Below are 26,569 nucleotides of genomic sequence, written 5' to 3' on the forward strand. Positions count from 1 at the left end.
ATGTATATGAACTGCACAAGCCTGCATAGTGTACAATTCAGTTCAGTAAAGGCTGGAATTTAAAACATACCAACACAAAAAAAGGCAATGACTATTGTAGGTGGTAAACCCTTGTAATTTCCTGTTAATGCGGTTCACAGACAAGAAATCTAATTAAGTGGTAACCTCTTCAACTATGAACAGAAGAATTGAGGACCAACTATCAAATAACTGAGGAAAATGAGGGCTTTTGTAATTTCCTTACGTGCAAGTGAGGGGGTGGCTGGCAAGGGAAGGGGGATTACTTGTAGTAGATTTGCTAGATGAGTTTATCTGTCCACTGATGAGATCAGTAGGACTTCAACCAGAACACGCCACAGAATGAAATATTCTGACCATTACTCCCCTTGTGGCACAAATGAAGTTTCTGAGAATGTTGTTCTTTTCGCTTTGTATGGATGTAAATAAATTGAACAATAACAGACCTCAAGTCCAGCTTTGTCCTTGTGAAGTAGCCTGCAATGCTGATTGAAAAAAAAAAAAAAACACACACACCAAGTGGAATAACTTTAGCTGCAGTGCAAACGAGTTCCACTGTAATAAAAACACATTATATCTGTAACTTATATCAGTAAAACTTGTTAAATGTCGAATTCACAAAAAATCTCTTTCAATTTGAAAATAACCATCAACTAATGGGTATCGCTGGGTATTATGCTGAGCTTAATATAAAAGTTGCCTTTAGGCCTCCGTAGCTCTGATGTCAGCGCCCCGCCCCTCGGGTGATGAATGACTATGCAGAGCGTAGGAAGCCCAGCCTCTTTTGCTTTCAGCTGCTGATCAGGATTGAGCATCATCTGTTTGTTGTTCCACAACACTCTGATTTAAAAAATAAAAGATAAAATTCAGTGTTTGTACCCTCCGTTGCCTTAATTGTGCACGGGAAGCTGGAGGCTGCGCTTCCCCAGGTTTATCTCACTGAAAACCTAGTTACGTTCGCTGAGCATGGATCGCAATTCACTGGGCTCGGTTGAATTTGCGCCTGCCTTTAGCTCTCATATTCGATGTGCCGGCTGGCACTGCCCCTTAAGCACTCAGCTGAGTCGCTTATTCTAGCGTTCTCTGTCTTTTCAGCTTGCTGACTCTTTGAGTCTGTCTCGCTTACTATTATTATTTATTACTTTGAGAGCTTATTGTTATTACCTGTTTATTACTTGTACTAATGTTTGTTTTTTTTTCTTTCAGAGAGAAACACAAGGTGTGTGTGTGTGTGTGTGTGTGTGTTGGCTGTGGGCCAGACGGAACACTACAGCAGTGATCTTTTTAGATCATAACCTGCTAGACCCTCAGCAACGGTCTTTATTAGATCAGAGCCTGCTCCAGACACTACCTGCACAATTTGTTTTTTCCCTGTGTGTTGGCTTAGATCTCCCAATCTAAATTTTAATGGGGTTTTCTGAGGATTTATTCCCCAAGTGTGTCTCACCACACCCTCGCAGTGACACATGTACGTGCGCACCCATGCACACCCGTGCCCCGTGCACATCCATGCCCCATGTACTCCCGTGCACACCTGTGCCGTGCACACCCGTACTCATGCACATCCGTGCACACCCGTGCCTCGTTCACCTCCCTTGCAGAAGCGTGCGCGCCCCAGGTCCCCTAGGAACAAACAGCCAAGCGGGATCTTGGCCCTCACAGACCAGATTGGTCATTTTATGGAGGTGGTGATGAAACAACAGTCACTCATGATGAGTATGTTGTCTGCCCCTGGCACCACGGCTGCGCAAGCCCCGGCCGCCCGTTCTGACTGTTGAGCCTGAGCTTGAGGCCATCTCAGACTATGAAGAGGACATCCTCTCTCTGCAGGCGTCTGGTGACGAGCTGTGCAGGAAGGACCTTCTTGCAAATTGGTGGACGAGCTGCAAAAGGAACTGGAGGTATCTCCAGGGCTAGATTTGAGGCTTTGGTTGAGTGAGTGGCACTCCTGGACATACGTTTGGCCCCACAGTGGAGATGCTTCAGAGGACTCTGAAGACCAGGGAGGCACCAAGGCAGTATGCCCAGCTGCTTCCATGGAAGCCTGCCTTGCCTGCTATGGTTTCCCGCCTGTGGGCCTACGCCCAGGCCTGCTCGTGCTCCTACGGCACACCCGGCAGCACCTGCCCCGTAGCGCGGTCGGCCTGCAAAGAGGGGCAACTGGCGCCCTGGGGGGGGCGGCAATCGCCAGCAACCCAAGGGTCCCGCGACTGAGCCCCCCACTCGGCCTAAGGCTCAGCATCCCAGAAGGGCCGCAGCAGCCTTCAACCCCTGTCTCCCAGTTAGTATACTGGCAAACTAGCAGCAATGACAGTAGGGTGCTCAACACTATGCTGGCTGGTTACAGCCTTCAGTTCCAGTTAAAACCACCCTCTTTCGGGGGGTGATAGTAACTGCAGTGAAAGACCTGCTCCAACATGCAGCTCTCAACACAGAGATCCTGGCGCTTCTCTTGAAGCGTGCCATTCGCGAAGTAGATCCCTCCTCTTGTAGGAAGGGATTCAAAGTACTTCCTAGTGCCCAAGAAGGATGACGGGTTCTGCCCTATCTTGGATCTGAGACCTTCGGGTGTTACGTTTCAAGATACTCACGCACCACCATGTCGTCCAGGCCATTTGGCTGGGAGATTGGTTTACCACCATGGACCTGAAGGATGCAAACTTTCACATACCCATCAGGCCCGAGCACTGGAAATACCTTCATTTTGTGTTTCAGGGCAGATTCTACGAGTACTGCGTACTCCTGTCCCTTGCTCCTCGCACCTTTTCCAAGTGCATGGACGCCATTCTGGCCTCCCTGTGGGCTCAGGGCGTTCGACTGACTAATTATCTAGATGACTGGTTCGTCTTCGCTCAGTCACGGGAACAAGTCCTGGCACATACGGCGTTGGTCACAAACCACCTCCAGCGGCTCAGTCTCAGCAAAAGTGCCGCCTCACGCCAAGCCAGCAATTGGATTTTCTGGGCCTCCACCTAGACTCGGTGTCTATGAAGGCCACAATAACAACTCAGAGAGTTACCGCAATAGAGTCTTGCCTCTCCCTATTCAGGTTGAGAGAGACAGTAAGCATGGTGCTGTGTCAGCGCATGCTGGGGTTGATGGCTGCTGCCTCGCAGGTCCTTCCTTTGGGCCTTCTTCATCAAAGGCCTTTCCAGGCCTGGTTCAACTCGTTTGCGCTTCACCCGCAACAAGACAGACGTCGCAGGCTGGTGATATCCCAGTCCTGCTGGAGAACCCTGTGCTGGTGGAGGATCCCCTCCAAACTTCGTCAGGGGACAACCATGGGTCCCATCTTACGGATGGAAGTAATCACCCCAGACGTGTCCAACCACGGCTGGGGCTCAGTCTGGAATGGCGTGGGGACTCAGGGAGTGTGGACGGGGCCTTGGGCCTCAGCCAACATCAGTGTCCTGGAACTCAGTAGATCTCGCCCTACAGCACTTTCTTCCAGTGGTCCGGAACAAACACATGCTGGTGCAGTCAGACAACACCACAGTTGTGGCATATATCAACCACCAGGGTGGACTGAGATCTCCGAGCCTTCATGGCAGTTCAGCTGTTACTGTTGTCGTAGCCCCGGCTGGCTTCTCTTCGAGCAGTTCGCTTACCGGGCCGACTCAGTCATGCCGCGGAGCTCCTCTCCAGAGCGGGGCGCTGAAGTCAGAGTCAGAGTCTCTGTCATTTCACCTTGTTAAGACATCTCGTTGCCTGAAGCAGCAACAGAATGCTCTCATTTGTTTAAAGGCCTGTCAATCATTGTCAACCAGCACTGACTGTGTACTTTTATTTGCCAGCTACAGTGTCTGACATTCAATGCGCTGACTTTGAAATTAGTGGGTAAGGTGTAGGCAAGTGTGGCAGGCTGGCAAGTGGAAAGATGCCCAGAGACAGACTTCAGTTAAAAAAAAAAATACTAATTTTATTATAAATAACACAAAATAAACATGAACAAGGGCAAAATAAAAATCTTTAAACACAAAAAGAAAGACAACAAAACTTACAAAAATAAGGTTTCCAGGCTGGGCAATGCCTTCACTGGATATAGCAAAATTCAAAAATCTCAAACAACCACAAACACCAACCTGCTTCCTCAGCTCCCTCCTTCCAAATGAGAAGAAGAGGCCTCCTTTTATGTCAGGTGGCTGGGCGCTGATTGATCGTTAATTAAACTAATCATTTAATCAATCCCAGCCACCTGAACATAATTAACCCAGGCAGGTAGGGGAAATTAACCCCATCCCTGCCAATTTAAAAAGGGCAGAGTTTTGCTCTGACACCCCCCCCCCATGTACAACGTACACTGGCTGCAATCAGCCAACTCCCCCCTTCCCCCTCCAATTATGTCCCTTGGGTGGGCTGTTTTGGTGAGTATTGGTAGGCGGGGTTGATGTCGGAGCCCCCAAGCCTTCTTTGGTTGAGGGGGCCCCGGATCTCCAAGGTAGTACGGCGACGACGGCCCGGCTCCCTCTGGTGGTGGAGGCGGCGATGGCGGCCCGGCTCCCTCTGGTGGTGGAGGCGGCAACGGCAGCGGACCCTCGGGAAGCGACAGAGGCAGCGGACCCTCGGCAACCCTAGAAAACAAAAAGGAGACACCAGCAGTCCCAAGCGAAGCGGAGCAGCATGCAACCCCAGGCGATCCAAATGCGTCATCCCTGAGCGGAGCGGGCTTGGCATCCCTGGGCAGTGCAAGGCTGGCATCCTTAGGCGGTGCAAGGCAGGCATCCTTGGGCCATAGCTCCTCCCCCCTGGGCTCTGAGAGCGGTGGCTCCTCCAGCTCTTGCTCTGAGAGCGGCGGCTCCTCCAGCTCTTGCTCTCGGGATGGCGATGGCTTCTCCAGCTCTGGCTCTGGGGACGATGGCACCTCTTCCTGGGCCTAGTTGTAGGGGCATCCTGCCCAGTTGTGGCCGTCCTCCTCACACCGGCCACACCAGTTTGCCGGTGGTACGTCTGGGCAGGACCACCAACAATGGTCCTCCTTCCCGCACCAGGAACACCAGGGGAAGAGGCTGGCCGGGTCCTCCAGCGGTGGCTGCAGCAGCTTACATTTCTTCAGCTGCTGGATTTCCTTCTGCCTTTGCCACTGTCTGCTCTTCTTTCCCATGTTTTTTTTTTTCCCTAATTTATCAAAAAAAAAAATTGTCCCCAAAAAAAAAAAAAAAAAAAAAACGCTGCAGTACTGCTCCGAGCCTCCTGGAGGTACTATATCCCACTACTGACACCAAATGTGGCAGGCTGGCAAGTGGAAAGAGGCCCAGAGACAGACTGTAGTTCCAAAAAAATACTAATTTTATTATAAATAACACAAAATAAACATGAACAAGGGCAAAATAAAAATCTTTAAACACAAAAAAAAAGACAACAAAACTTACAAAAATAAAGTTTCCAGGCTGGGCAATGCCTTCACTGGATTTAGCAAAATTCAACAACCACAAACAACCACAAGCAACCACAAACAACCACAAACAACCACAAACACCAACCTGCTTCCTCAGCTCCCTCCTTCCAAATGAGAAGCAGAGGCCTCCTTTGATGTCAGGTGGCTGGGCACTGATTGATCATTAATTAAACTAATCATCTAATCAACTAATCAACCCCAGCCACCTGAACATAATAAACCCAGGCAGGTAGGGGAAATTAACCCCACAGTAAGCTTTTGCTATATATATATATATATATATATATATATATATATATATATATATATATATATATATATATATATATATATAGTAGCATAATTATATCTTACTCTCTTTTGTTGGAAATTGTAAAAAAAATCTTTCAAAAAAAACCAAATTGACATGCCATGGTTTATTACAGTGCTTTACTTACCTGTTCTTGATCATGTCTTTATTATTGTTTTAAAAATGTTTATAAGGGTACTCACACACTCAACCTCTCCCCCCAAAACAGTTGTTTCATAAGACAGAAAATGCCTGTTCCGTCTCCCCTAACTGAACATTCTTCCATTTTATAGGTCATCATTTCTGATTGCTCACTAATTAGGATGTACACTTTGCTGTGGAAGCTTTTCACAAGAGGGGAAGCCACTCATGTGTAAACCTGGCCTAATAAAACAAGTCAGCTGGTGCTAAACTCACATCATTCTTTAATAACGTGTAAAATGTGACACAATCTGTGTGGCGTGCAGCAGATTGTTATGGAACAAGTTATCATAAGACATTTGTTCATGGCGTGACAATAATTGGCCTCTGGCCATTTAGATGTTTTATTTAATAATGTGGGAATTTCGCAGTGTTTTCCTTTCATTATATTTAACTTGAAAACAGAAACAAAAAGCCACTTCTTTAAAGTCAGAACTTTACCGCCCAGCAACTGTCATAAGCAATATGAGCATCTGGACTCAAAAACAAGGGTTGCTATAGGATGTTAATTTAATATAATCGTATTTTTCTTTTATGTTTTTTTTTTTATATTTTATATGCGTGAAACACTGTCTTCAATGACCACCCATTGAAACTGCGTCTGTTTCAGAAATTCAAGCTCAGGAATTAGGGTCTAACAAAGATGAAGCCAAAAACCATAGGCACTTTTCAGTGCCAGTTTAATACTCAGAAAAAAAAAATCTGACAAAAAAAACAACAAAAAAAAAAAAAACATAGCAACATTAATGTGATCTGATAGCCATGAAAAGAGGCCAGCTTTTGAATTTTGGTTATAGGCAACATGAAACTATACATATTTTTTTCTTTATTATAATTTTAACTGTAATTGTAATTATATATTAGTATAATATTTATTTACTATATATATATATATATCTATATCTATATAATTATATATATATATCTATATATATATTATTATTTATTTTATTTTGTTTTCCTTGGAAATGCCATCAATTCCCTTGGGGTGATCGAGAGCTAAAGGAACTGGGAGGTTAGGGGAACTGAATAGTTATACAACAGTGAAGCAGCAATGGCCACTTTAGGCTGGCATAAGAACTGTCGTATATTATATGGGAGTTACAGGCGGAGGCTGGGCATGAACTGGTTGGGTGTACTGGTACAATTGGATTAAGAAGGTGTTTAATTGGTATGGTAGGTTTTAGTGACATCAGATAGAATTTGTGGTTTGAGTGAGGGCAAAGACTGTTGTCACAGCTTTTATTATTATTATTATTATTATTATTTATTATTATTATTATTATTATTATTATTAATTATTATTAATTATTATTATTATACTATATTATACTATATTTACAGTATAATCGTAAATCTCGAAAAACATACTCACTTCTAAATCTTTTGTAGTCATTTTTGGATTACTTTAGTATAAATGCATGTTAATTTGGATTCATATGTTGTTTTTTTCTGACTTTATGTGAACGAAAAGACACACATTTGCCCGTTTTCCCATTGGAAATAGTGATATTTTGAAATATCACTGTCCTGGTCACAAAAGCAAAGTTTGTGGGGAATAATAGCCATTTTCTATACTTTTGAGGCGTAAGCAATTAGGAAATAACACTTACTACCCAGGAACAAAAATTGTGTTACATAGTGTTATTATTATTATTATTCCTACATACATTGTTGGTCAATGCATTCTATCTTGGCACATTACTAGCACTCTACAGACTAGCCCTCAGACTATGGGAGGGAGAGAATAAGAGAACATGCTACACTCATCTATTTTAGCTGTTAACATTCTTATTCTTGCAATGTTAAAAACAAAACACAGAACTATTTACATAATCCATGACAGAAATCTTGTTTTTCAATATTATTGAACAAGTTGCCAATGCCACTGTGGTCCAACAAAGAATCTGGGGAATGGGGGCAAAAGGTCCTAGTTTCAAGTCTCAGCTCAGGGATTGGTGTTAAAAGATCACTTCACCTTAGTTTACATCGTCCCTAGTCAGCTGTAAAGCAAGGGAGAGGCATTGTTCCTTTGTTAACCTGATGTAGAATCTCAGCTAGACTACCATGGCTAAACAGGTTTGAGGCATGACACTTGGAAAACACACTTCAAAAGGTAAGGAGCTAATTATTACTATACTAGGTCTACCACCCACTGTTGCCATCTTACCATGCACAACTGTAACTTTTTTTTTTTCTGGCAGTGGTTGGAATATACAATAATGCAATTGGACACCGTTGTTCATTGTGTAGATAATAATTGTCCATGTGCCAATTAATTCATTAACATTGCTGGTTACAGCATCAAAGTTGAAAGAGAAGAGTATCAAGCTCCATTTCTACAAGCTTGGTTGGTGGCAGAAGGAAGCAACGGGTGATCTCCAATGTTTGAACTTGACGCCAGAACAGATATGAATTATATATTCTCTGATATGATTTATTTCAAATGTCAACAAAATATTATTTATGTCACTGGTATATTGCACAGTTGCTGGTTGTTTCACTCTTGGCTGTCACCACCATCTTTGTTAACCTGCTCAGAACTCTGGGAAACCCAACACTTGAAGTGGGAATGCAGGAAGATGACAAGAAGCATGTGCTATGACTTACTGCGCCTCATACATGCTGAGAGCACAGACACTATGTCATGCTGGATGCAGCGCTTTGCTATAAGGATATCAATAGCCCTCCTCCCCCTGCCGATGTATGCCAAGTGAGTGGAGGGATTGCTGTTCGTTGCTTCACAGTGAGAAGGCCTGTCAGCAGGGTTTTGCGATGTACCATCTGGGAAAAACTAAATATTGGCCCAAATCTAGGTGACGTAGGAGAGGGATTGGCAAGGACTCAGATTTACTTAGAAAAAAAATCCATATTTGTAAACTAAACATAGAAGACAGCTGAAGTTACATACTGTGAAAGTGAAGACGTAGGTTGTGGTGCAAATCCAATGGGTTTACCACAGCTTCAAACATCTTGAACCAATTTAGTAGAGAAAACAGCTTTTTTTTTTTTTAAATTAGGAAAAAAAAAAAAAAGTTAGTTAAATATTTTTTTGGGTACTAATACAAAACAACTCTGCATTAATAATGCCAGTTCTATTTCTGAATATCTTTGAAAGGTAATATTTTCATTATCTTTGTCTCATTAAGTATCTAAGTACAGGCTTTGTTCTTATAATCTTTTCACACCAGATAGATTCCAGTCACATGTCTTCCACGAGATATATTAAAGAACAGGTAATAATAAAGTATTAATATTCCCACCCGCTTTTTTATTGAAATATAGCAAAACAAGTAAATGATTCAAAGACCCTTCCAGATTCTTTAATTACCTGGTTAAAAAAAAAGAAACGGCGAGAGAATCATATATGCTGTGTCTTCTTCAACTTTATATTAGGTAGACTACAAGCTGAGCAAAATCAATTCTGGATGTGCATACATAAATTGTGCATTAATTTGTATTTAAAGAAAATGAATATATAGTTTTGCATGGAAATGGATACTGCAACAATAGTACAAAATAACTAATATTTGCATTGACATCCCTGTCTTTCAAGCAGATCTGTTCCCATTTAAAAAAATATATACGGATGTTACGTGATTAGATCAAAGCAAGGTGAAGGGAACAAAGAGGAAATGAGGTAAAAGAAAGGGTAGCAGAAATGTTCCGGCCAAAGAGAGGGATGGGGTAAATCTCATTTCATGTGTAAATGACGAAAAACACAGGAAAATCCACACCGAGTTTCACATGGAAACGCATTTCACGGGTAAATGTGAATGAGCTTGTTTACCTTTAAGTGACATCACTATAAATATTGCAATGGAGCAGGTCAGTTGTTACTATTGATTCCAAGACAGAAAGTAAGTGGCTGATGTGTGGTTTTATGACTAACCGTGGATTAATCACCTTAATGATAATTAGTTTGAAACAATATAATTATCAATTTTTTATTAATTTTATTATATAATACATAATTTAGTATCTTCATATATCAATAATTACCTGCTTTGATTTATAGGATGTAAAAAAATAACAGTGAAAAAATACTGACAGTATGATCACCCGCCTCTTTCTGATATGCTGAGAGCAGTCATAGTCTATAATTCCCTTCCTAAGAATGACATCACAGAATTGTAAAACAAACTTTATTGACAAACAATAAACTCACAAGCTTGCTACAACTTTTTTTTAGCAGCTGTTGCCAGCTTCTGGTACATTTAAAGCTGTATTACACCTTAATTACTAGAACAGACTGAGCTTAAATAAAAACTTTACAGCTAGTTTCAGAACACTGACCCTGATTAGAAGTGCATTAACTTAATCACTGAATAAGTTAACTATGTTAATGTAATTTTTACCTAAATTAACATTCAGTAAATTAGTCCAAGATTAACGCTGATCTGCAGCTCTGTAAATTGGTCTCAGTGTGACTGCTGCACTCTCTGGTTCCACATGAGATGTGCAGCTGTTGAAGAGGCACCAGAAGAAGAATGACTGTGTCACAAATGCAGTCTAATGGGATTAATGGGATTAATGGGATTCTGTGACTTATGTAACTGTTAGTTCCCTATCAATTGAATGACAACCATTACCGAATGGGAAGAGCCCTCTATGACCACCCCAGTCCCGCTCTCCGTCTCAGGCACACAGACCTCAGAGCGCAGGCGAAATGTTGTTCACAGCCTCAAGGTTGGACGTGTCCGAGCCACCACATCAGTTATGCAGGCCACAGCGGGGGACTCTATACCACCCCATCCGCATGTATCACAGAGGGAGGAGTTCCTGGCTTTGATGCAGCATGCAGCTGCTGCCGAAGACATTCCCTGTCCAGCTGAGTAGGAGGGAAAGGGGAACTGCTTCTTAAAACAGAAGGGGCATCCACAGCATGCTCTCCCCTTGTACCAGGACTGTCTGGAGCTGGTGCGCTCATCCTGGAACAACCCAGCATCCGCCCCCCTCAGTCTCTAGAACAGCAGATGCCTGCTACACACAGCAGGAGCCCAAGAAACAGGTCTTGGCACGTTCCCCACTATCGGGGACACTGTCACAGTACTGGTGCAGGGGTCCACCCTTACCAAAGGGGACAAAGACCCTACCTGCCCTTCCAAGCTGTGCAGAACAACAGACGCCATGGTGAAAAAGACAAGACGGGACCACCGCCAGCCAGAAGTAACTAGTTCTCTTGCTGGAGACTGAGGCCGGGGTATAAGAAACATCCGCCCCCTCCTAAACCCAAGGGAGACCGCCTCTGAGGGTCCCTGGCTGCCACCAACCCCCCTCACAACCTGACTGACCAAAGGCAATGACCAATGGCAAGACTGCAACCCAGGACTTCTGGTTGCTATCGACAATGAGACACGGATACGCTCTACAATTTCGCATTGGTCTGCCACCCTTCAAGGGTGTGCTCCTCACCACCATCGAGCCAACAAAAGCGATATTCCTTCAACAGGAGATCACCAATCTTCAACAGAAGAACGCTGTGCGCTTGGTAGATCCAAGCAATGCCCTCAGCGGCTTTTACTCCAGGTACTTCCTGGTGCCCAAAAGGGACGGCGGTTTCAGACCTATTCTGGACCTCAGGGTCCTTAATTTGTTCCTCAAACAGAGGAAGTTCAATATGTTGACAGCACAGCGTATCCTCCAGTCCGTCCAACCGGGCGACTGGTTCACATCAATCGACTGCAAGATGCCTACTTTCATATCCCGATCCGTCCTGCGCACAGAAAATATCTGCGCTTCGCCTTTCAAGGCAACATGTATGAATTCTGCGTGCTGCCATTTGGCCTCTCGCTGGCGCCCTGCACATTTTCAAAGTGTATGGATGCAGCACTGGCTCCACTCAGGCTGTGGGGTATTCGGATCCTGAACTATCTGGACGATTGGCTAGTTTGCGCGCATTCCAAAAGACTTGCAGAGGTGCACACAAAATAGGTCATAGATAATTTGATGAAGTTAAGGCTCTCAATGCATGAACAGAAAAGCAACTTAGTACCACAGTGTTCCTGGGGATCAAAATGAACTCTGTGAGCATGCTTGCCTCACTGTTGGAAGACAGTATTCGGTCATTGGAGGCCCCACTCTCCCTATTCAGAGAGGATGCTCTTCTACAGGTCAGAGTATATCAAAGGTTGTTGAGGCCGATGGCAGCTGCCTCGAGAATCCTTCCACTAGGGCTGCTGAGAATGTGCCTGCTTCAAGCCTGGGTAAATGTGCTCAAGGTGCACCTGGTCCGAGATCAGTACCGGCTGGTGCGAGTGTCCAGACAATGCCATAGGACACTGGAGTGGTGGCCTCATCCTGGCAATCTGCGCTTCGGATCTCCCCTCAGATCCTCTCACAGAATGGAAGTGATCACTACAGATGCCTCCAGCCTGGGCTGGGGAGCGGTCTGGACTGGGAGAAGAATAAGAGGTCAGTAGAAGGGACATTGGCAGCGAGCATACATAAATGCACAAGAGCTGCAAGCAGAGAACCTGGCGTTATCTCATTTTCGCCAGCAGTTAGTGCACAAACATGTGTTGGTCCGGACAGACAATACTACAGTGATAGCCTACATAAACCACCAAGGCGGCCTGCACTCGTCGGGCCTTCACCTTGCGTTCCATCAGGACAGTTCACCTCCCCGATGTGAACAACAAGGCAGCAGACCTCCTGTCCAGAGGAGCTCCAGACAGCTCGGAATGGAGACAGCATCCGCAAGTGGTGAAACAGATTTGGGAGAGGTTTCGACCTGCAATAGTCGACCTCTTTGCCAGATCTACTCCCCCGTCCCCTTTGGTTCTCCATGGGAGAGACGGGGGCGGGGGAGTAGATGTACTAGCTCACCCCTGGCCACAAGGGCTCTTGTATGCGTTCCCTCCGCTACCATTATTACCCCTGACACTAGAGAGGATCAGGGTGGAGAGAGCACAGGTTTTGCTGGTTGCACCCAGATGGCTGAGATGTCCCTGGTTTGCTCTCCTCTCCAACATGTTGTTAGGTCAACAGTGGCAGCTCCCTCCACGTAAGGACCTCCTGAGCTAATGGAAGGGTTATTATGGCACCTGAACCCAGCTCATCTCCAACTCTAGGTCAGGACGTTCACTAGAGCCCAGTACTCATATAAATGGAAAGTTTTCCAAGATTGGTGCCTTGCCGAAGAGCACGATCCTGTGACCTGCCCTATTGAGACAATATTAACCTTCTTCCAACACTTGTTTGACACAGGAAAATCAGCGTCCCCTTTGAAGGTATACCTGGCAGCAATATCAGAATGCCATGACAAAATTGACTTGCTGTCCCCTGGGGCACATTTCCTGGCAGTGCAATTCCTTAAAGGCGCTCGGAGGCTTCGTCCTCCCATGAAAAGTATGGTCCCCAAGTGGGATCTAGAACTGGTACTGCGGGCCCTTATGGGTCCCCCATTCTAACCCATGGCGTCAGCAGAACTGTGACGTTTTATTGAAGATGGCATTTTTAATAGCCATTACCTCTGCCAGACGAGTAAGTGAGCTTCATGCACTGGCCATTGATGACATTTGCATGGCTTATATGGGAAATGACTCGCCGGTAACATTAAGAACAAATCCATCCTTTTTGCCAAAGTCCATATTAACCAACCAGTGGTTTTGGAAACTTTCAGACCTGCCCCGCATGAGTCAGAGGAGGACCGTAGACAGCACACGCTATGCCCAGTTCGGGCACTGCGCTGTTATATGGATAGGACGGCAACAGCTAGCTGTTTGTCTGCTATGGGTCCCGCTCTAGAGGTCAGGCGCAATCAAAGCAAAGCCTAGCGCACTGGGTGGCAGATGCAATACGCTTGGCGTATGAACAGATGGACTCCCCGTTACCGGGGGACATTACGGCCCATTCTACCAGGCCAGGCAACTTCGTGGACTTTCCTTTATGGCACCTCCTTATATGAGTTATGTAATGCTGCTACATGGACAGGTAGTCAGACATTTGCGTGATTTTACCACCTTGATGTTGCAAACCGAACAAGACCCTCTCCGGGCTCTAGGGTGTTGCAGGCGGCATGCCCTTAGGCGTCAAGTGGGCTCTGAGGCTATCGCCGTGGGGCTGTACTGTCAGTAATCTGGAGTCACGACAGCTTTGGTACAGCTTCCCATTCGGTAATGGTTGTCATTCAATTGAAAGAGAATGTTAGGTTACTACCATAACCCTGGTTCCCTGAAATAGAATGGCAACCATTATCCTTTGAGGTCGTGTCCCTGCTGACCTCTGTTTTCGAAAGAAAATGGCAATGTGCTACTGTGAGGATGTTCCTCTTCAGCAGGAGGTGGGAGGGACTTTCCCCTCACAGCAGGGTCCTGATAGGGCAGCTTTCTTACATATGCTCAATGATTGGCCGTCAGAAAGGGCTTTTCCCATTCATTAATGGTTGTCATTCTCTTTCAGGGAACCAGGGTTATGGTAATAACTTTACGTTATAGTTGTAAGAGTGCCTTAACTTAATTAGTTAATAGCTAAAACACAGAGTGCTCTTTTAGTTTATTCAATATATTACCTCAACATGATACTTTTATTATTATTATTCTAAGAATAATTGTTAGTAATTACTTTGATACATTAATATTATTAAACTAGTGGAACATGTGCATTACTTACTTTAGTGGAACAAAAGTGATAGAAAAGACACTGTACGGAACACAAAAGCAATTTTGAAAAGCTGTACAGAATACAGCGAGTTTTCATTGTATTCCCTACACCTGACATACGCCTGTTTTTTTACTTTCCTCAAAAATTACTGGTCTATTTTAACCAATCAAAACCTGTTATGTAGATGACACATTTCCCCTGTACCAGAGAATAAAAACGAAATACCTATACTTTCAGTTTCTATGGTAGGTCGTCTTTTTTACTGTGAGTGTACGGAATACAGTGAGTCTATGTTACCCGTATTTGCCCAAGCATGGTGTTGAATGCTTCTACAGCAGCTGTCAGCCGTCATAGCCACTACTACAACATGACATCCCACTAATGACATTTGAAAAACAATTTGGGCAAGAGCAGTAAAACACATTATTAACCAAACAGGCCCAAGTTATTTTGCTCGTGTTCCAGTTCTCTGTTCATGGAAATCACATTTTCAGAAAATTTCACTTGTAATCTTCAAAACCAGCACAAGTACTTTAATTTACATGACGTCGGGTGAAAAGCCGGTTTACTCGACTAAAATAAACTGAGCGAATGGAAACACAAAAAAGCATTTTACATGAGACATTTTTCTTGAGCAAATGTCTCGAGATAAAAACAACACACATGGAAAGTCCACCAAAGTGATTTGTAACATCCTTTTCTTACAGAGCCCTGTTTGCACCCTTCTTTATATCTGTGTGGGAGTGAGCCACAGGGAGGTCAAGTGTCTTGCCTGAGGTCACAGAATGAATCACTGTGTAGGATGAAATAGGGATAAAAACACACAGTGCACTCTGAGTTAATAACCTGATGAAAAAACAAACCAAACAAACAAAAAAAAAGTACTTGTGAGATGAGATGTAAGGTATCTATAGCAGTAATACAATTTACAGGGAAAATAAATTTCCAAATTATACACTTCACTGGTACTTAAGCCATTACAATAAAAAAGGGCTGTTAATTTAATAGGAACATGTTGCTAAACACCATTAGTCTAAACACAGTATAAGATTAGGTACATTTATATAACATTATGTTTATGCTTTCTTTAATAGATTTAATATGCAAAGTCTGTTGCTGCTTACAAACCCATTTCATTCCAGTTATGCAGGGCAACTCTTGCATGGGAGTAAAATACGAGTGGAAACCAAAAGTCTGACATATGGAGGCATTTAAATATATTTTCTCACATTAATGATTTAGCCAGGCATACAGGCACGAAACTCAAACCAATCTTTGGTGCTAATTTTACTGGAAGATTAGGGCACATAAAAACGTCATTATGTAGGTTTGAGTTTAACTCCCTTTTAAGTCTGACCTACAAAAAAGGGATACATCCTTATTGATTAACTGACAAGCTAATGACAAGCAATTTAATAAATGGTTGCACTATATTAAGCAAGCAAGAGAAACAAACAGTTTGAAATTAGCACACAAACAGCTATTGCCTCCCTGTAAACCAGTTCTCTAAAATTCACACTGCTCCTCCTGGTCAGAACGACATTTCATTCTTGACAAATTTATGTTAACAAGCAAATTAGCTGCACCAGGGAAGAGATGAAGGATCAATAACAGTGATAACAATGGTAAAGTTGTTGCTGACCACATACAGACTGTGAATGTAAACTGTACGAGAGGGTCCCAAAGGCCATCCAACAATAACCTACAACTGAGTGAGACACAAAAAGTATCGACACTGAACGAGGCTCAATTTCCCCAGGCAGCCAGCTCCTGTCACATCAAACCACCTATTAGTCACAAATTCTTCCAGCTACGGATTGTAAACCCTCTAGAGGTTCCTTGTCATCTTGAAAGTTCTGCCACTGGCAAAGGACATCTGTTTCCAGTGTGAAACCTTTTAATATGTTTGACACTACTCGTAGCAATGATTTAAAGACAATTTCAAAAATGTAACTTATAAATGGACAATACACAAGCAATAAGGTAACAAACTGTCATACTATGGTAGTAAAAAAAAAGTTAGACGATCATTTAATAACACTATGTAACACAATTTTTGTTCCTGGGTAGTAAGTGTTATTTCCTAATTGCTTATGCCTCAAAAGTATAGAAAATGGCTATTATTCTCCACAAACTTTGCTTTTGTGACCAGGACAGTGATATTTCAAAATATCACTATTTCCAATGGGAAAACGGGCAAATGTGTGTCTTTTCGTTCACGTAAAGTCAGAAAAAAACAACATATGAATTCAAATTAACATGTATTTATACTAAAGTAATACAAAAATGACTACAAAAGATTTAGAAGTGAGTAGTTTTTCGAGATTTACGATTATATTGTAAATACTGTATATACTGTAAATTCCCATTGGAAATAGTGATATTTTGAAATATCACTGTCCTGGTCACAAAACCAAAGTTTGTGGGGAATAATAGCCATTTTCTATACTTTTGGGGCATAAGCAATTAGGAAATAACACTTACTACCCAGGAACAAAAAAAAAAAATAATAATTTGTTACACGGTGTAATTATCGCGTGTACTTTAATGATCCCCAGCTAATTTTTTATAAAGGGTTCAAATTAAAAAACAGTGTCTATAGTGTCTACCAAGTATGTCTTATTATCAATAACATTAGAGGATGCCTTTTAAGCCACGTAGCATCAACATATCGGTTACATAAGACATGCAATCATGCATAGCATAATAAGTTAAATCACAAATAATATTTGTAATTATAAAATTCTTGTTAACAATGCAATTTCCACATTGCCCACAGCAATGTTTTACCAGTAAGTAAATACTACTAATTTCGAAGTACTGGTCCCTATTGTTCAGAACTGGTTATTATGAGATGTAAACATTAGATATTTTAGGGTTTTGCTCTATATTTTAAGTAATCAATAAAATGTGTATTCAAACTATAGGTTCTCAGCTCATGACTTGTTTATCCTCGCTAATTCGCAGGTGGCAGCTGCATTTCAGGGGGATGACAGTCTGAGAGGCTGGTTGATAAGGAACAACAGGTATCCACTGAAGCGATGGCTACTGAGACTGCTGCTCAACCACACAACCCCTGCCGGAGGTATAACCATACCTTTAAATGTGCTCAAACTGTAATTGCATGAACATTTGGAATCCTCAAAATGTGATCCTGATGTTTGGATGTCTCTGGGGGAACACTACAGTACACTCCTCTGAAGGTTAGCAAAATCAACCTGGCTTGTTATATTATACATAACATAACTCTAGGTAATAGATGTTGAACTTACAGATGAAAGATTACAAGGTTTGATGGAAGCAGATGCTGAACTTGAAGCTCCAGTATTGGAACTTGCAGATGCTGTAGGTGCCAGGCAGGTCAGACAAAGCCTTATAGACAGAGGTTCACATAACTGCTACGCAGGTACGCATGCTGACCAATAAAACAAAATGCAAATTTAGTATATTTTTAACAGGAAAGCATTTATAATAAAGGCAGTGACAGTGCTCACGGTTCATAGGTGAGCTATACATGCCAAACTTAAGGAAAACTCTTGATTATAAATGTTACAATGTTTTTTTTTTTTTTTTTTTTTGCCTTGCTTCCATTTTCAGTCAAATACTATCAAAGAGAATGCAGTCCCTCTACTCCAATCAGTCACACGCAGTTAAGTGACCTGTCTGTGTTATTATTGCCCTATTAATTGCTTCAACTTACAATTTTAAGTGGCTGCTCTGTGTGACAGGGCTTGTCTTTAAAGTTTAATGAAGTCCAGCACAACAATCAATGGACCTTTAATAAAATAACTAAAAAAAATAGTTTACACTTTTTGTTTGGATCATCAAAAAGAAAATAGAAAATCATTTATTTATATTTCATAAATAGATTATATATATAATATATATATATGGCATATATATATACATATATATATATATATATATATATATATATATATATATATAATATATATATATATATATATATATATATATATATATATATATATATATATATATATATATATATATATATATAATATATATATAAAAAAAATAACAGTTGACACCATCTACCGGTTGTGGTAAATACCATTTAATAAAAAGTGGAAAAGCGATTCTTTAGAACACAATAGGGTTAATTTCTGCACTCTGCTTGTCTGAGTGAGAGGCTATACATGAAGGTGAATTAATGTTATAGCTATATAAATGATTGTCATCCCACAATCCCTCTTGTCATTCTCAACTCTATGATGAAGTCATATGTATTGCTTAACCCTTTTTATATTTAGGACATAGCAGTAGCCCAGGCAACAGCAGGTTTTGCCTACAGAATGATTTTACTTGTCTACCAATTTCACCAGGTTGTTTATACACATGAAGCTCACACTTTTAAAACACATTGAAAATGCAGTTATACTTGTGCTGGCGTAGCAAAAATGCTAATTTCTTAAAATTAATCTGCCAAAACCCTAATCCTAGGCAATAATTAGCATAATCGCTGTAGCCGGTTACATTACTTGGGAAAATAATCATCCTGCCTTTTTTGAGCTTATGATCACATGATCATTAGATTTCTTTCCAGTCAGACTGAAAATTGGTAAGAAGCCTTTTTTCTGTCTACACCCATATTCAAAGAATGAGTTATTGCTCTCTGATTGGTTCACCCTGATCACACCTGTTTCCTGTTTCAAGACACCCAACGGAAGTAGACATACTTGCACGTGCATGTTATATTTTTTTTCAGATGTCAAATTGGTATATATATATTTTTTTCTATTTTCTATTAAAAAAAAAAATACTAAATAATTTTACATTCTAAAAGTAATTAAAATAAAAATAGAAAATGCTATTTCTATTTTAAAATGAGTTGTTAGAAAATAATAAAATGTGTTTGTGCCCCATCCTTTTCATCAACTAATACCCTCTTTACACTATAGTACCTGCAGTAAATAATGCCCCAAATAAAACTCAATGAAGGTGTTGAAAATGTGATCATAAGCACCATGAATGAAAACCAGTTGTGTGAATAGGGTATTAGATACAGTGTGAGGCAGCCAATTACAAACTACATAAATCTTCATGTTCTGTCAAAAAGTGTATACAATCCCAATGTCCAAACTGCTAATACAATGGTTAATATAGAGCTTGGCATTTAATAAAAAAATAAATAAAAAAGAGCATTTGCACAGACCTTGGCAGTTATAGCCAATTGAAACTTTACCCACTTACCCAAAGTGATATTCTGCTGTGGTCTCTGGAAACAATCCAGTGTAGAATAAACTCATGATCACCAAAAATGAGTAGATGTATACTAGCAATATGTTAAGCTTTGAGTGAAGAGCTAAACATATCTTGCAAGCCAGGTAATCCGTAGAGCATGCTGTTAAAAAGAAACAGATTCCGCTTAAATCAGCACAATGAATTCAGTTATTAGGACAGCAGCTGCTAGCTGTACTCTTAAATTAAACGGTATGCAGGAAATAATGACACTTCTAGTCCATTCTGTGCACATAATTAAATGGGTGAATATACAGTGCCTTTGGCACTTTTCAGATAACGTATTTCCATCAGAAACAGGGCAAATACAAATGCTCGTTGTATTTTATTTATTTATTTACAAATTGTAGTTCTCATAAAGCAAAATGTTTTAATCAAGTATACACAATGTATTTTGTAAATGGCCCAACTGAATACTATGATGCATAAAAAAGGAGAATACAAATATATATGTAGGATAGCAACTTTCAATTCAGTTCAAATCTGCCTTCTCTATCACAATTGTGTAATATGCTGTTAGGTGTACATTTTAAGTGGAGGCGAAAGGGATGAGGTTTCCAAAAATAATTAAAAATTACATCTGCTGGCTTCTTTCCCTCATTTTTCCAAACAGCTTGAAGTAGTCATTAGACGTGCAAAGAATATGGTCAAATTTTGGCAGAAAGCTTAGGAAAGGTAATTATCATGTACTATAAAAACAACTAGCAGAGGATTTCTCACAAATGAAAAAGGTTAAAGGTGAGGGGACATACATTATAAGGCTTAACTGGCTAAAGTACAAATGGAGATGAATTCTATATTGTGAACATCACAATAAAGAAGGATTTATACGGCATAAACATGGTACGTTCCACATGCTCAGCCCCGGCAGTTATTTATGTGAAAGGCTCCAATAATCTGTGAAAGTACAAAGTTCTTTTAAACAGCTTCCATAATTGTAACATATTTCATTGTGAATCAAGAGTGCTATCGTCAAGGGATTTTGAGATATCTAGAATGTAAATTAGCATTGACAGCAGGGCAGATCAGTGTTAGCCACAGTTTTGGCACAGTTAACAAACCAAATTGATGCAGATTAAAACAGTTTTTTCTTGTTAGGAGTGCAGTACGCTTGTCAAAAAAGTGTTCTGATGGGTGACCATCGGGAGATATCTCTGCACTAATCAATCATCAATCAGTCATGGAAAGTCCTTATTCTGCTCTTATCTGAGCCTCTTCATTACTCCTCATGCACTGGTCTCAGGAGGGAAAAGACAGTGCTTTCATTCAGTATTCGGGGGAGGGGGTTAAGGTGCATGTGTGTTTTTGGTAAGTTCTTGATATATTTGTATTCCATTACATATATAAAATATATCATACCACTCCCATTTACCTTTACAGCAGGCTTATGTTGAATTTATTATTAGTGTACAACTGAGTACAGTAATTATGGACCGGCTTCTCAAGTCAGAGAAATGACACTGAACATAATGAAAGCAGTAGCAAACAACTTCTCTCACTAAAGGTAAAATCATCATTTTGACAGTGATTATATTCAGTTTGTCTTTTCTTGTGTTACAAAGGAAGATGGCCTTGATTGTGTGAAGTGTGTGATCTGCTTGGAACTGCTGTCTTCAGCCTCAAACTTTCAATGTCGAACAGTAAAAGCACCCAAAAGACGCTGTGAATTCTGTTCATTTTTTTATATGCAAAGGCAAAATGTTATGTACAATGAAAGTAAGATAGTCTGTTTCTCTGGGTTCATTGGGGGTCTCAGTCAGGATGCCTTGTGCCATGGGGGGGTTTGAACCAAGAAAGCTTGAGAACTCCAGGTTTAGCTTACAGCAAAAGGAAAGGATCGATTTTTTATTTTGTGTCACAAAGGTAGGCTTCATTGCAGTTCCTTTTTGTTCATCTAGCGGGCTTACTGTATTATAAATGGCAGACTTGGGAAATAAGTACACTGGAAAAAGAATTATCATTAGTTGTGCGTAAGTTTTTTTTTTTTTTTGAAAAATGTAAGGTTTTCCTGTAAGGATATACTGTGACTAGAAGTATGATCAGTGTTTAGTTTCGAAGCAGTTTACAGAGCATGTTTATGATGTTTATAAATAACTCTTATAATTTGTTAACTATATATTAATTTGTTAATATATTAAAGCTTATCACATTTTTTAATCTCTGTGCCTTTGGTATCAGATGACCCACCTTCATGACAGTCTGAACTTCCCCTCATGAAAGTCTAGATCCATCCCTGTAATTGTCTTAATGTTGATAGTTATCAGTAATGAGTGGGCTTTGCCTGGTTATTTAATATTAAAAAAATAAATAAATAAATAAATAAAAATAAAAAAACAGAAACCCCAAAACAACCAGAATAAGTATATGCTAGGATAGGAGGCTAGATTTCTGGAAGAGTTAGAATTACAGCCTCTACTTCATATGGAAATTGAATCTGCTTGTGGCAGATTACCAATTGTTATAAAAACTACAGTTAGGTTAGAGAAATGCCAGGAAGCTGTGTAGTTAGTTCATGTTGGATGTTATCAGATATATCATAGCAATGTTTAGGTTGTATTTTTGTAGTAAAATGCCAATACTTTGAATATGTGTTGACAAACATTCGACTACAGCTAAAAGCAATAGTCAAAAACTGTGTCTTACAATTATACATTGGTAGAATATCCTGTTAGCAGTATGTAACAATGAAGAAAAGAACAAGGCTTTGTTTTAAATTGAGTAGTGTCAGCGCACATTTATTAGATATAATGTGCTAGAGTCGGGCAGTACTGTATCTAAAATACAGCTCAAAATGCCTTGAATGACAAGATGAAATAACATCATATCTAACATACTTGGATTTCCCAGCAAGAGTGAGCATGAAAATTATAGAACCTTGTATGAGAAAATGAAAGGCTTTGATTATTTTTGCTTGTAAAAAATATTTGATGTCTAACAGTATGCATTTAAACTACCAAAAAAAACCCATCAGATTTGGGTTAATTTGCCAAATTCAGAAAGCTGAAATGTGGTGGTGTTCAGTTGGTGGTGTCATCCTAATGTCCCTGTTTGGACGCTGAGACATATTGTTCCCAGGAAACATTCTGCACCATGTTATCACATGCATTCATACCCTCTGGCTTAAAGCATTGGGTTCCAAATCTACATGCTTAGTCCATATGCCAGAACCCATGTTCACGTTAATGTTTTTATTTTTTGTATCTCTTTTTACTGATATAATCATATTAGAGTCAATAATTTGTAAGTAAGTGGGCTACAGTAAAATGTTTTTTTGAAACCGTAGACAAATTAAAAAAAAAAAAAAAAAAAAAATGTTTGGAATCTGGATTCCACTGCACATATCACCAAGTTTTTGACTCAGATCAACTTTTGGAAATGCGACATTCATGCATCATGTCTGTGTATGTTCTCGGCAGGCTCCCTCACATAGAGAAAACACCCACTGTACTCTCCTGCTTCATCTGTCCACAGATAGTTACTTACTAGTACATTATAAAATATACAACATATCTTCATCAATTAAAAGGAATAAAGAGCACCTTACCCTTAAGCGTATTTTTTTTTTTTTTAATGTATTAATGTTTCTTTCCCTCACAATCAAGTGTCACTGGTGTACCTCCTGTACACGTAAATAACATGACAAAAAAAAAAAATAGAATAAATTGAAACCTCTGTATAAAGTTCAAAAAAATTTGTCACAAACGAAGGATAAAATGGTATAAACGGTGTATATATCTATATATATATATCATATATATAATAATATATATATATATATATATATATATATATATATATATATAGTAGTGAGCACAGGAATCAATGGAAATACACACCAAGGCTTTCAGGTACAATGCAGGCTGCACTTCCCAGCCAGCCAAAACTCTAGCTGGATCGTGCAGTCTCTGAGACGGACCTCCAGGTGACGCCGCACCAGCATGGAAGCGACCTGGCCAGTGACAGTGCGGAGGTAGACTTTTGTTAGTGTCCAGTCTCCCAGCAGTCCACCATGTTCTTCAGGGAGGACCCCGGGCTGCAGGATGGAAATGGTGGAGCCAGTATCAACCAGGGCTTTGCGTTGGATCCCATGGAGTAGGCATGGTGTGTGCAGGCTGTTACCATGGCCAACACGGCCCACCATCGCCATTGCATCATTGCTATTGCATCATTGTCATTGCATTGCTCTCACTGAGGGTGGAGGAAAGAAGGTGGATGGAGTGGCAGTCCCCCCGCCTATGCCACTCTGCTTTCATTTCTCACCGGCTGTGGGTTTTCTGGGCTCCTGCAGTTCCAATAGCGTCTCTCTGGCATGGTCTGCTTTACAACGGCGGAGTACTCATCTCCATCACTCCAACTCCTCTTCTATTGCCTCACAGACTTTTAGAGTCCGGTCTCGCTCGCCCTCCTTGAGCACGGCCCGACCCTTTCAACATGGGCCAAGGCCTGCTCCAGGGAGGTTGAAGCGACAAGTCGGACCTGCTGTTGGAGTGCGGTGGGGTTCAGGTCGCAGATGAACACCTCCATCACCTAGTCTTTTTGTACAGCCGAAATAGCGCTGTAGAGCCGTGGAGAGGGTGTGGAAGTCTTACTGCTCCTCCGGGTCTAAATCGAACAACATTTGCAGTGCCCTCCCTTCCAGCGCTGTCGCCAGCTGTCCTGCCTTTTCTTCTGGTTTCCAGCTGTTCGCCAAGGCCGCTAGGCAGAACTTCGCCTGGTAGGCTTCCCAGGGCAAAGTTCGATCGTAGCGGCCTACCTTGGTGTTGCTTTTGCTTGCTGGCCTCATTGGTTCAGCCATAACAATGAGCTAGGGCCGCCCTGACGGGTCAAGGATCCTGCCATCTTGGAGCTGCTTACTGCCATCCTCTTCCTGGTCAGTGCCGTTCTGAGGTAGCCTGCTTGGCTTCTGGCTTCTTTCCATGGCAGCAAGAGCTTGCAGCTGCGGGTTTTCAGGGGTGTGAGTTTTGCCCTTCCACTGCTTCTCCGCCACATTCCCTGGAGCTCTTCTGTTAGATGCGTGACTTTTTCAATAAGGCACAACTTACTGTAGTTTTTCAGCCTCCAGGCCTCTGCTTCCTTGTCCCAGCAAGGGGTCAGCAGGTGTGTGCTGTACATCCTGTTTCTAACACCAGTGTAGCAAGCATGAGAATGCGATAGTCTTTACAAGTTACCTTCTTTAACGTGTCAGACTTGCACATAATGTATTGCTTTAGAAGCAATATCAATATTCAATACTGTGAAATAATGGGAAGACATATAAGGGAGAACAGTCTTGCTGATTTACTTGCTTGCAAAATACTCAATTATATACAAAACAATTTGGGTACATTTCCAAAAAAATAAGCTGCAGATAAAAAATAAAATAAAATAAAAATAAAGTTTGTCGTGAAGCAAAAAAACATTTTTTTTTCCACATGTTGCTTGCTAACTTGGTAACATATTGCATTATGTACTATGAACATTAAATTAAGAGCTGATGAGTATGTTTTCATTGACTTCTAGTTGAATGAATCAGTAACTATCTACAAACGTAACCCACTTCCACATATCCCACTGTGTCATATGATTTTAAGCATAGAGCTCAACCTTTATCTACAAAAGCTGGGACAACAACAAAGTTGGCTTTCTAACTAACTGGAATCATATATCGCTAAAAAAAACTGTGTAACCCATACAAGGTATAGAAAAATGTTAAATTAGTACGCATTTTTTGGAAGACAGCTGACTTTGTATTGGGCAGTGGTCGGGTAGTTTGTCAAAACACTCTCATACAAGGAAGCAAGTTATTATAAAACCAAAAGTTTTATCACACAACAACTAAAAAGAAATCAGAATGTTCCCCAATAAGAAGCAAGAAATTACTCAATCATTGTATTGAATCAACCACAGAAAGTGCAAACAATTAACACTGGGTAAAAGATTTTAAGTCACTTCAAAGAAATAGCACAACAAGTATTATTAGTAGGCTTTGTAGATAGCAAATAGACAATAACACTTTTTTAGTGATTAGGAAGTGTTTTTCCAGGTAATCTCTGTGAATTTTTTTTTTTCCCCTCACATTTTAGGCTCAAATCCCGCCTATGAATGCAGTCATGACGCCTCACACCTTGTCAGGATTATACTGAAGTGCACCTCCTGACCTATCCAGGAAACAACAAGATGGTCAAAGTTGGCATAACACAGACGCAGTATGACAATTTATACAGTATTTCTCAAAAATTGTAGGCAGTGTTAATCTTGGGGACAGCAAATTGTATAACAGTGCACAGCAGTCTAATAATAAAATATTTGTTAAAAAAAAAAAAAATGTGTATTTTATTCTTTAAATGTTTAGATTGCTTGTTTTGACAATGGTTATCACTTTCAATTTTTAAATGAGGCTGTCATTAGTTTAGACTTGACCGCACCTCGTTGTCGACAGCATTTTGTTGTCGTTCAGGTTTATGATTAGCAGGTTGACGTTCAGAACCTATGAAAACTTTATGCTGATGAGGTATCCGTTAACCGTTAATCCGTTAAGATGTGCTGAAAGTAGGAGAGGGAGGGGTTAAGACTGACACCAAGGTTGTTGGTGGGTGAGGATGAGGTGCTGGATTCAAGTAGAATAGAGATAGAGAGATAGAGAGCTTCAACAACATTACTGAGGAGTTGCTTCCAGACTCCCACAATTCTCTGTAAAAAGTGCCTCCTATTTTTTGTTTTGAATGCCCCTTTATCTAATCTCTATTTGTGACCCCTGGTCCTTGTTTCTTTTTTCAGGTCGAAAAAGTCCCTTGGGTCGACATTCTTCTTCTTCTTCTTCT

The sequence above is a fragment of the Polyodon spathula genome, chromosome 2, assembly GCF_017654505.1.
Source record: "Polyodon spathula isolate WHYD16114869_AA chromosome 2, ASM1765450v1, whole genome shotgun sequence".
NCBI classification, from domain to species: Eukaryota; Metazoa; Chordata; class Actinopteri; order Acipenseriformes; family Polyodontidae; genus Polyodon; species Polyodon spathula.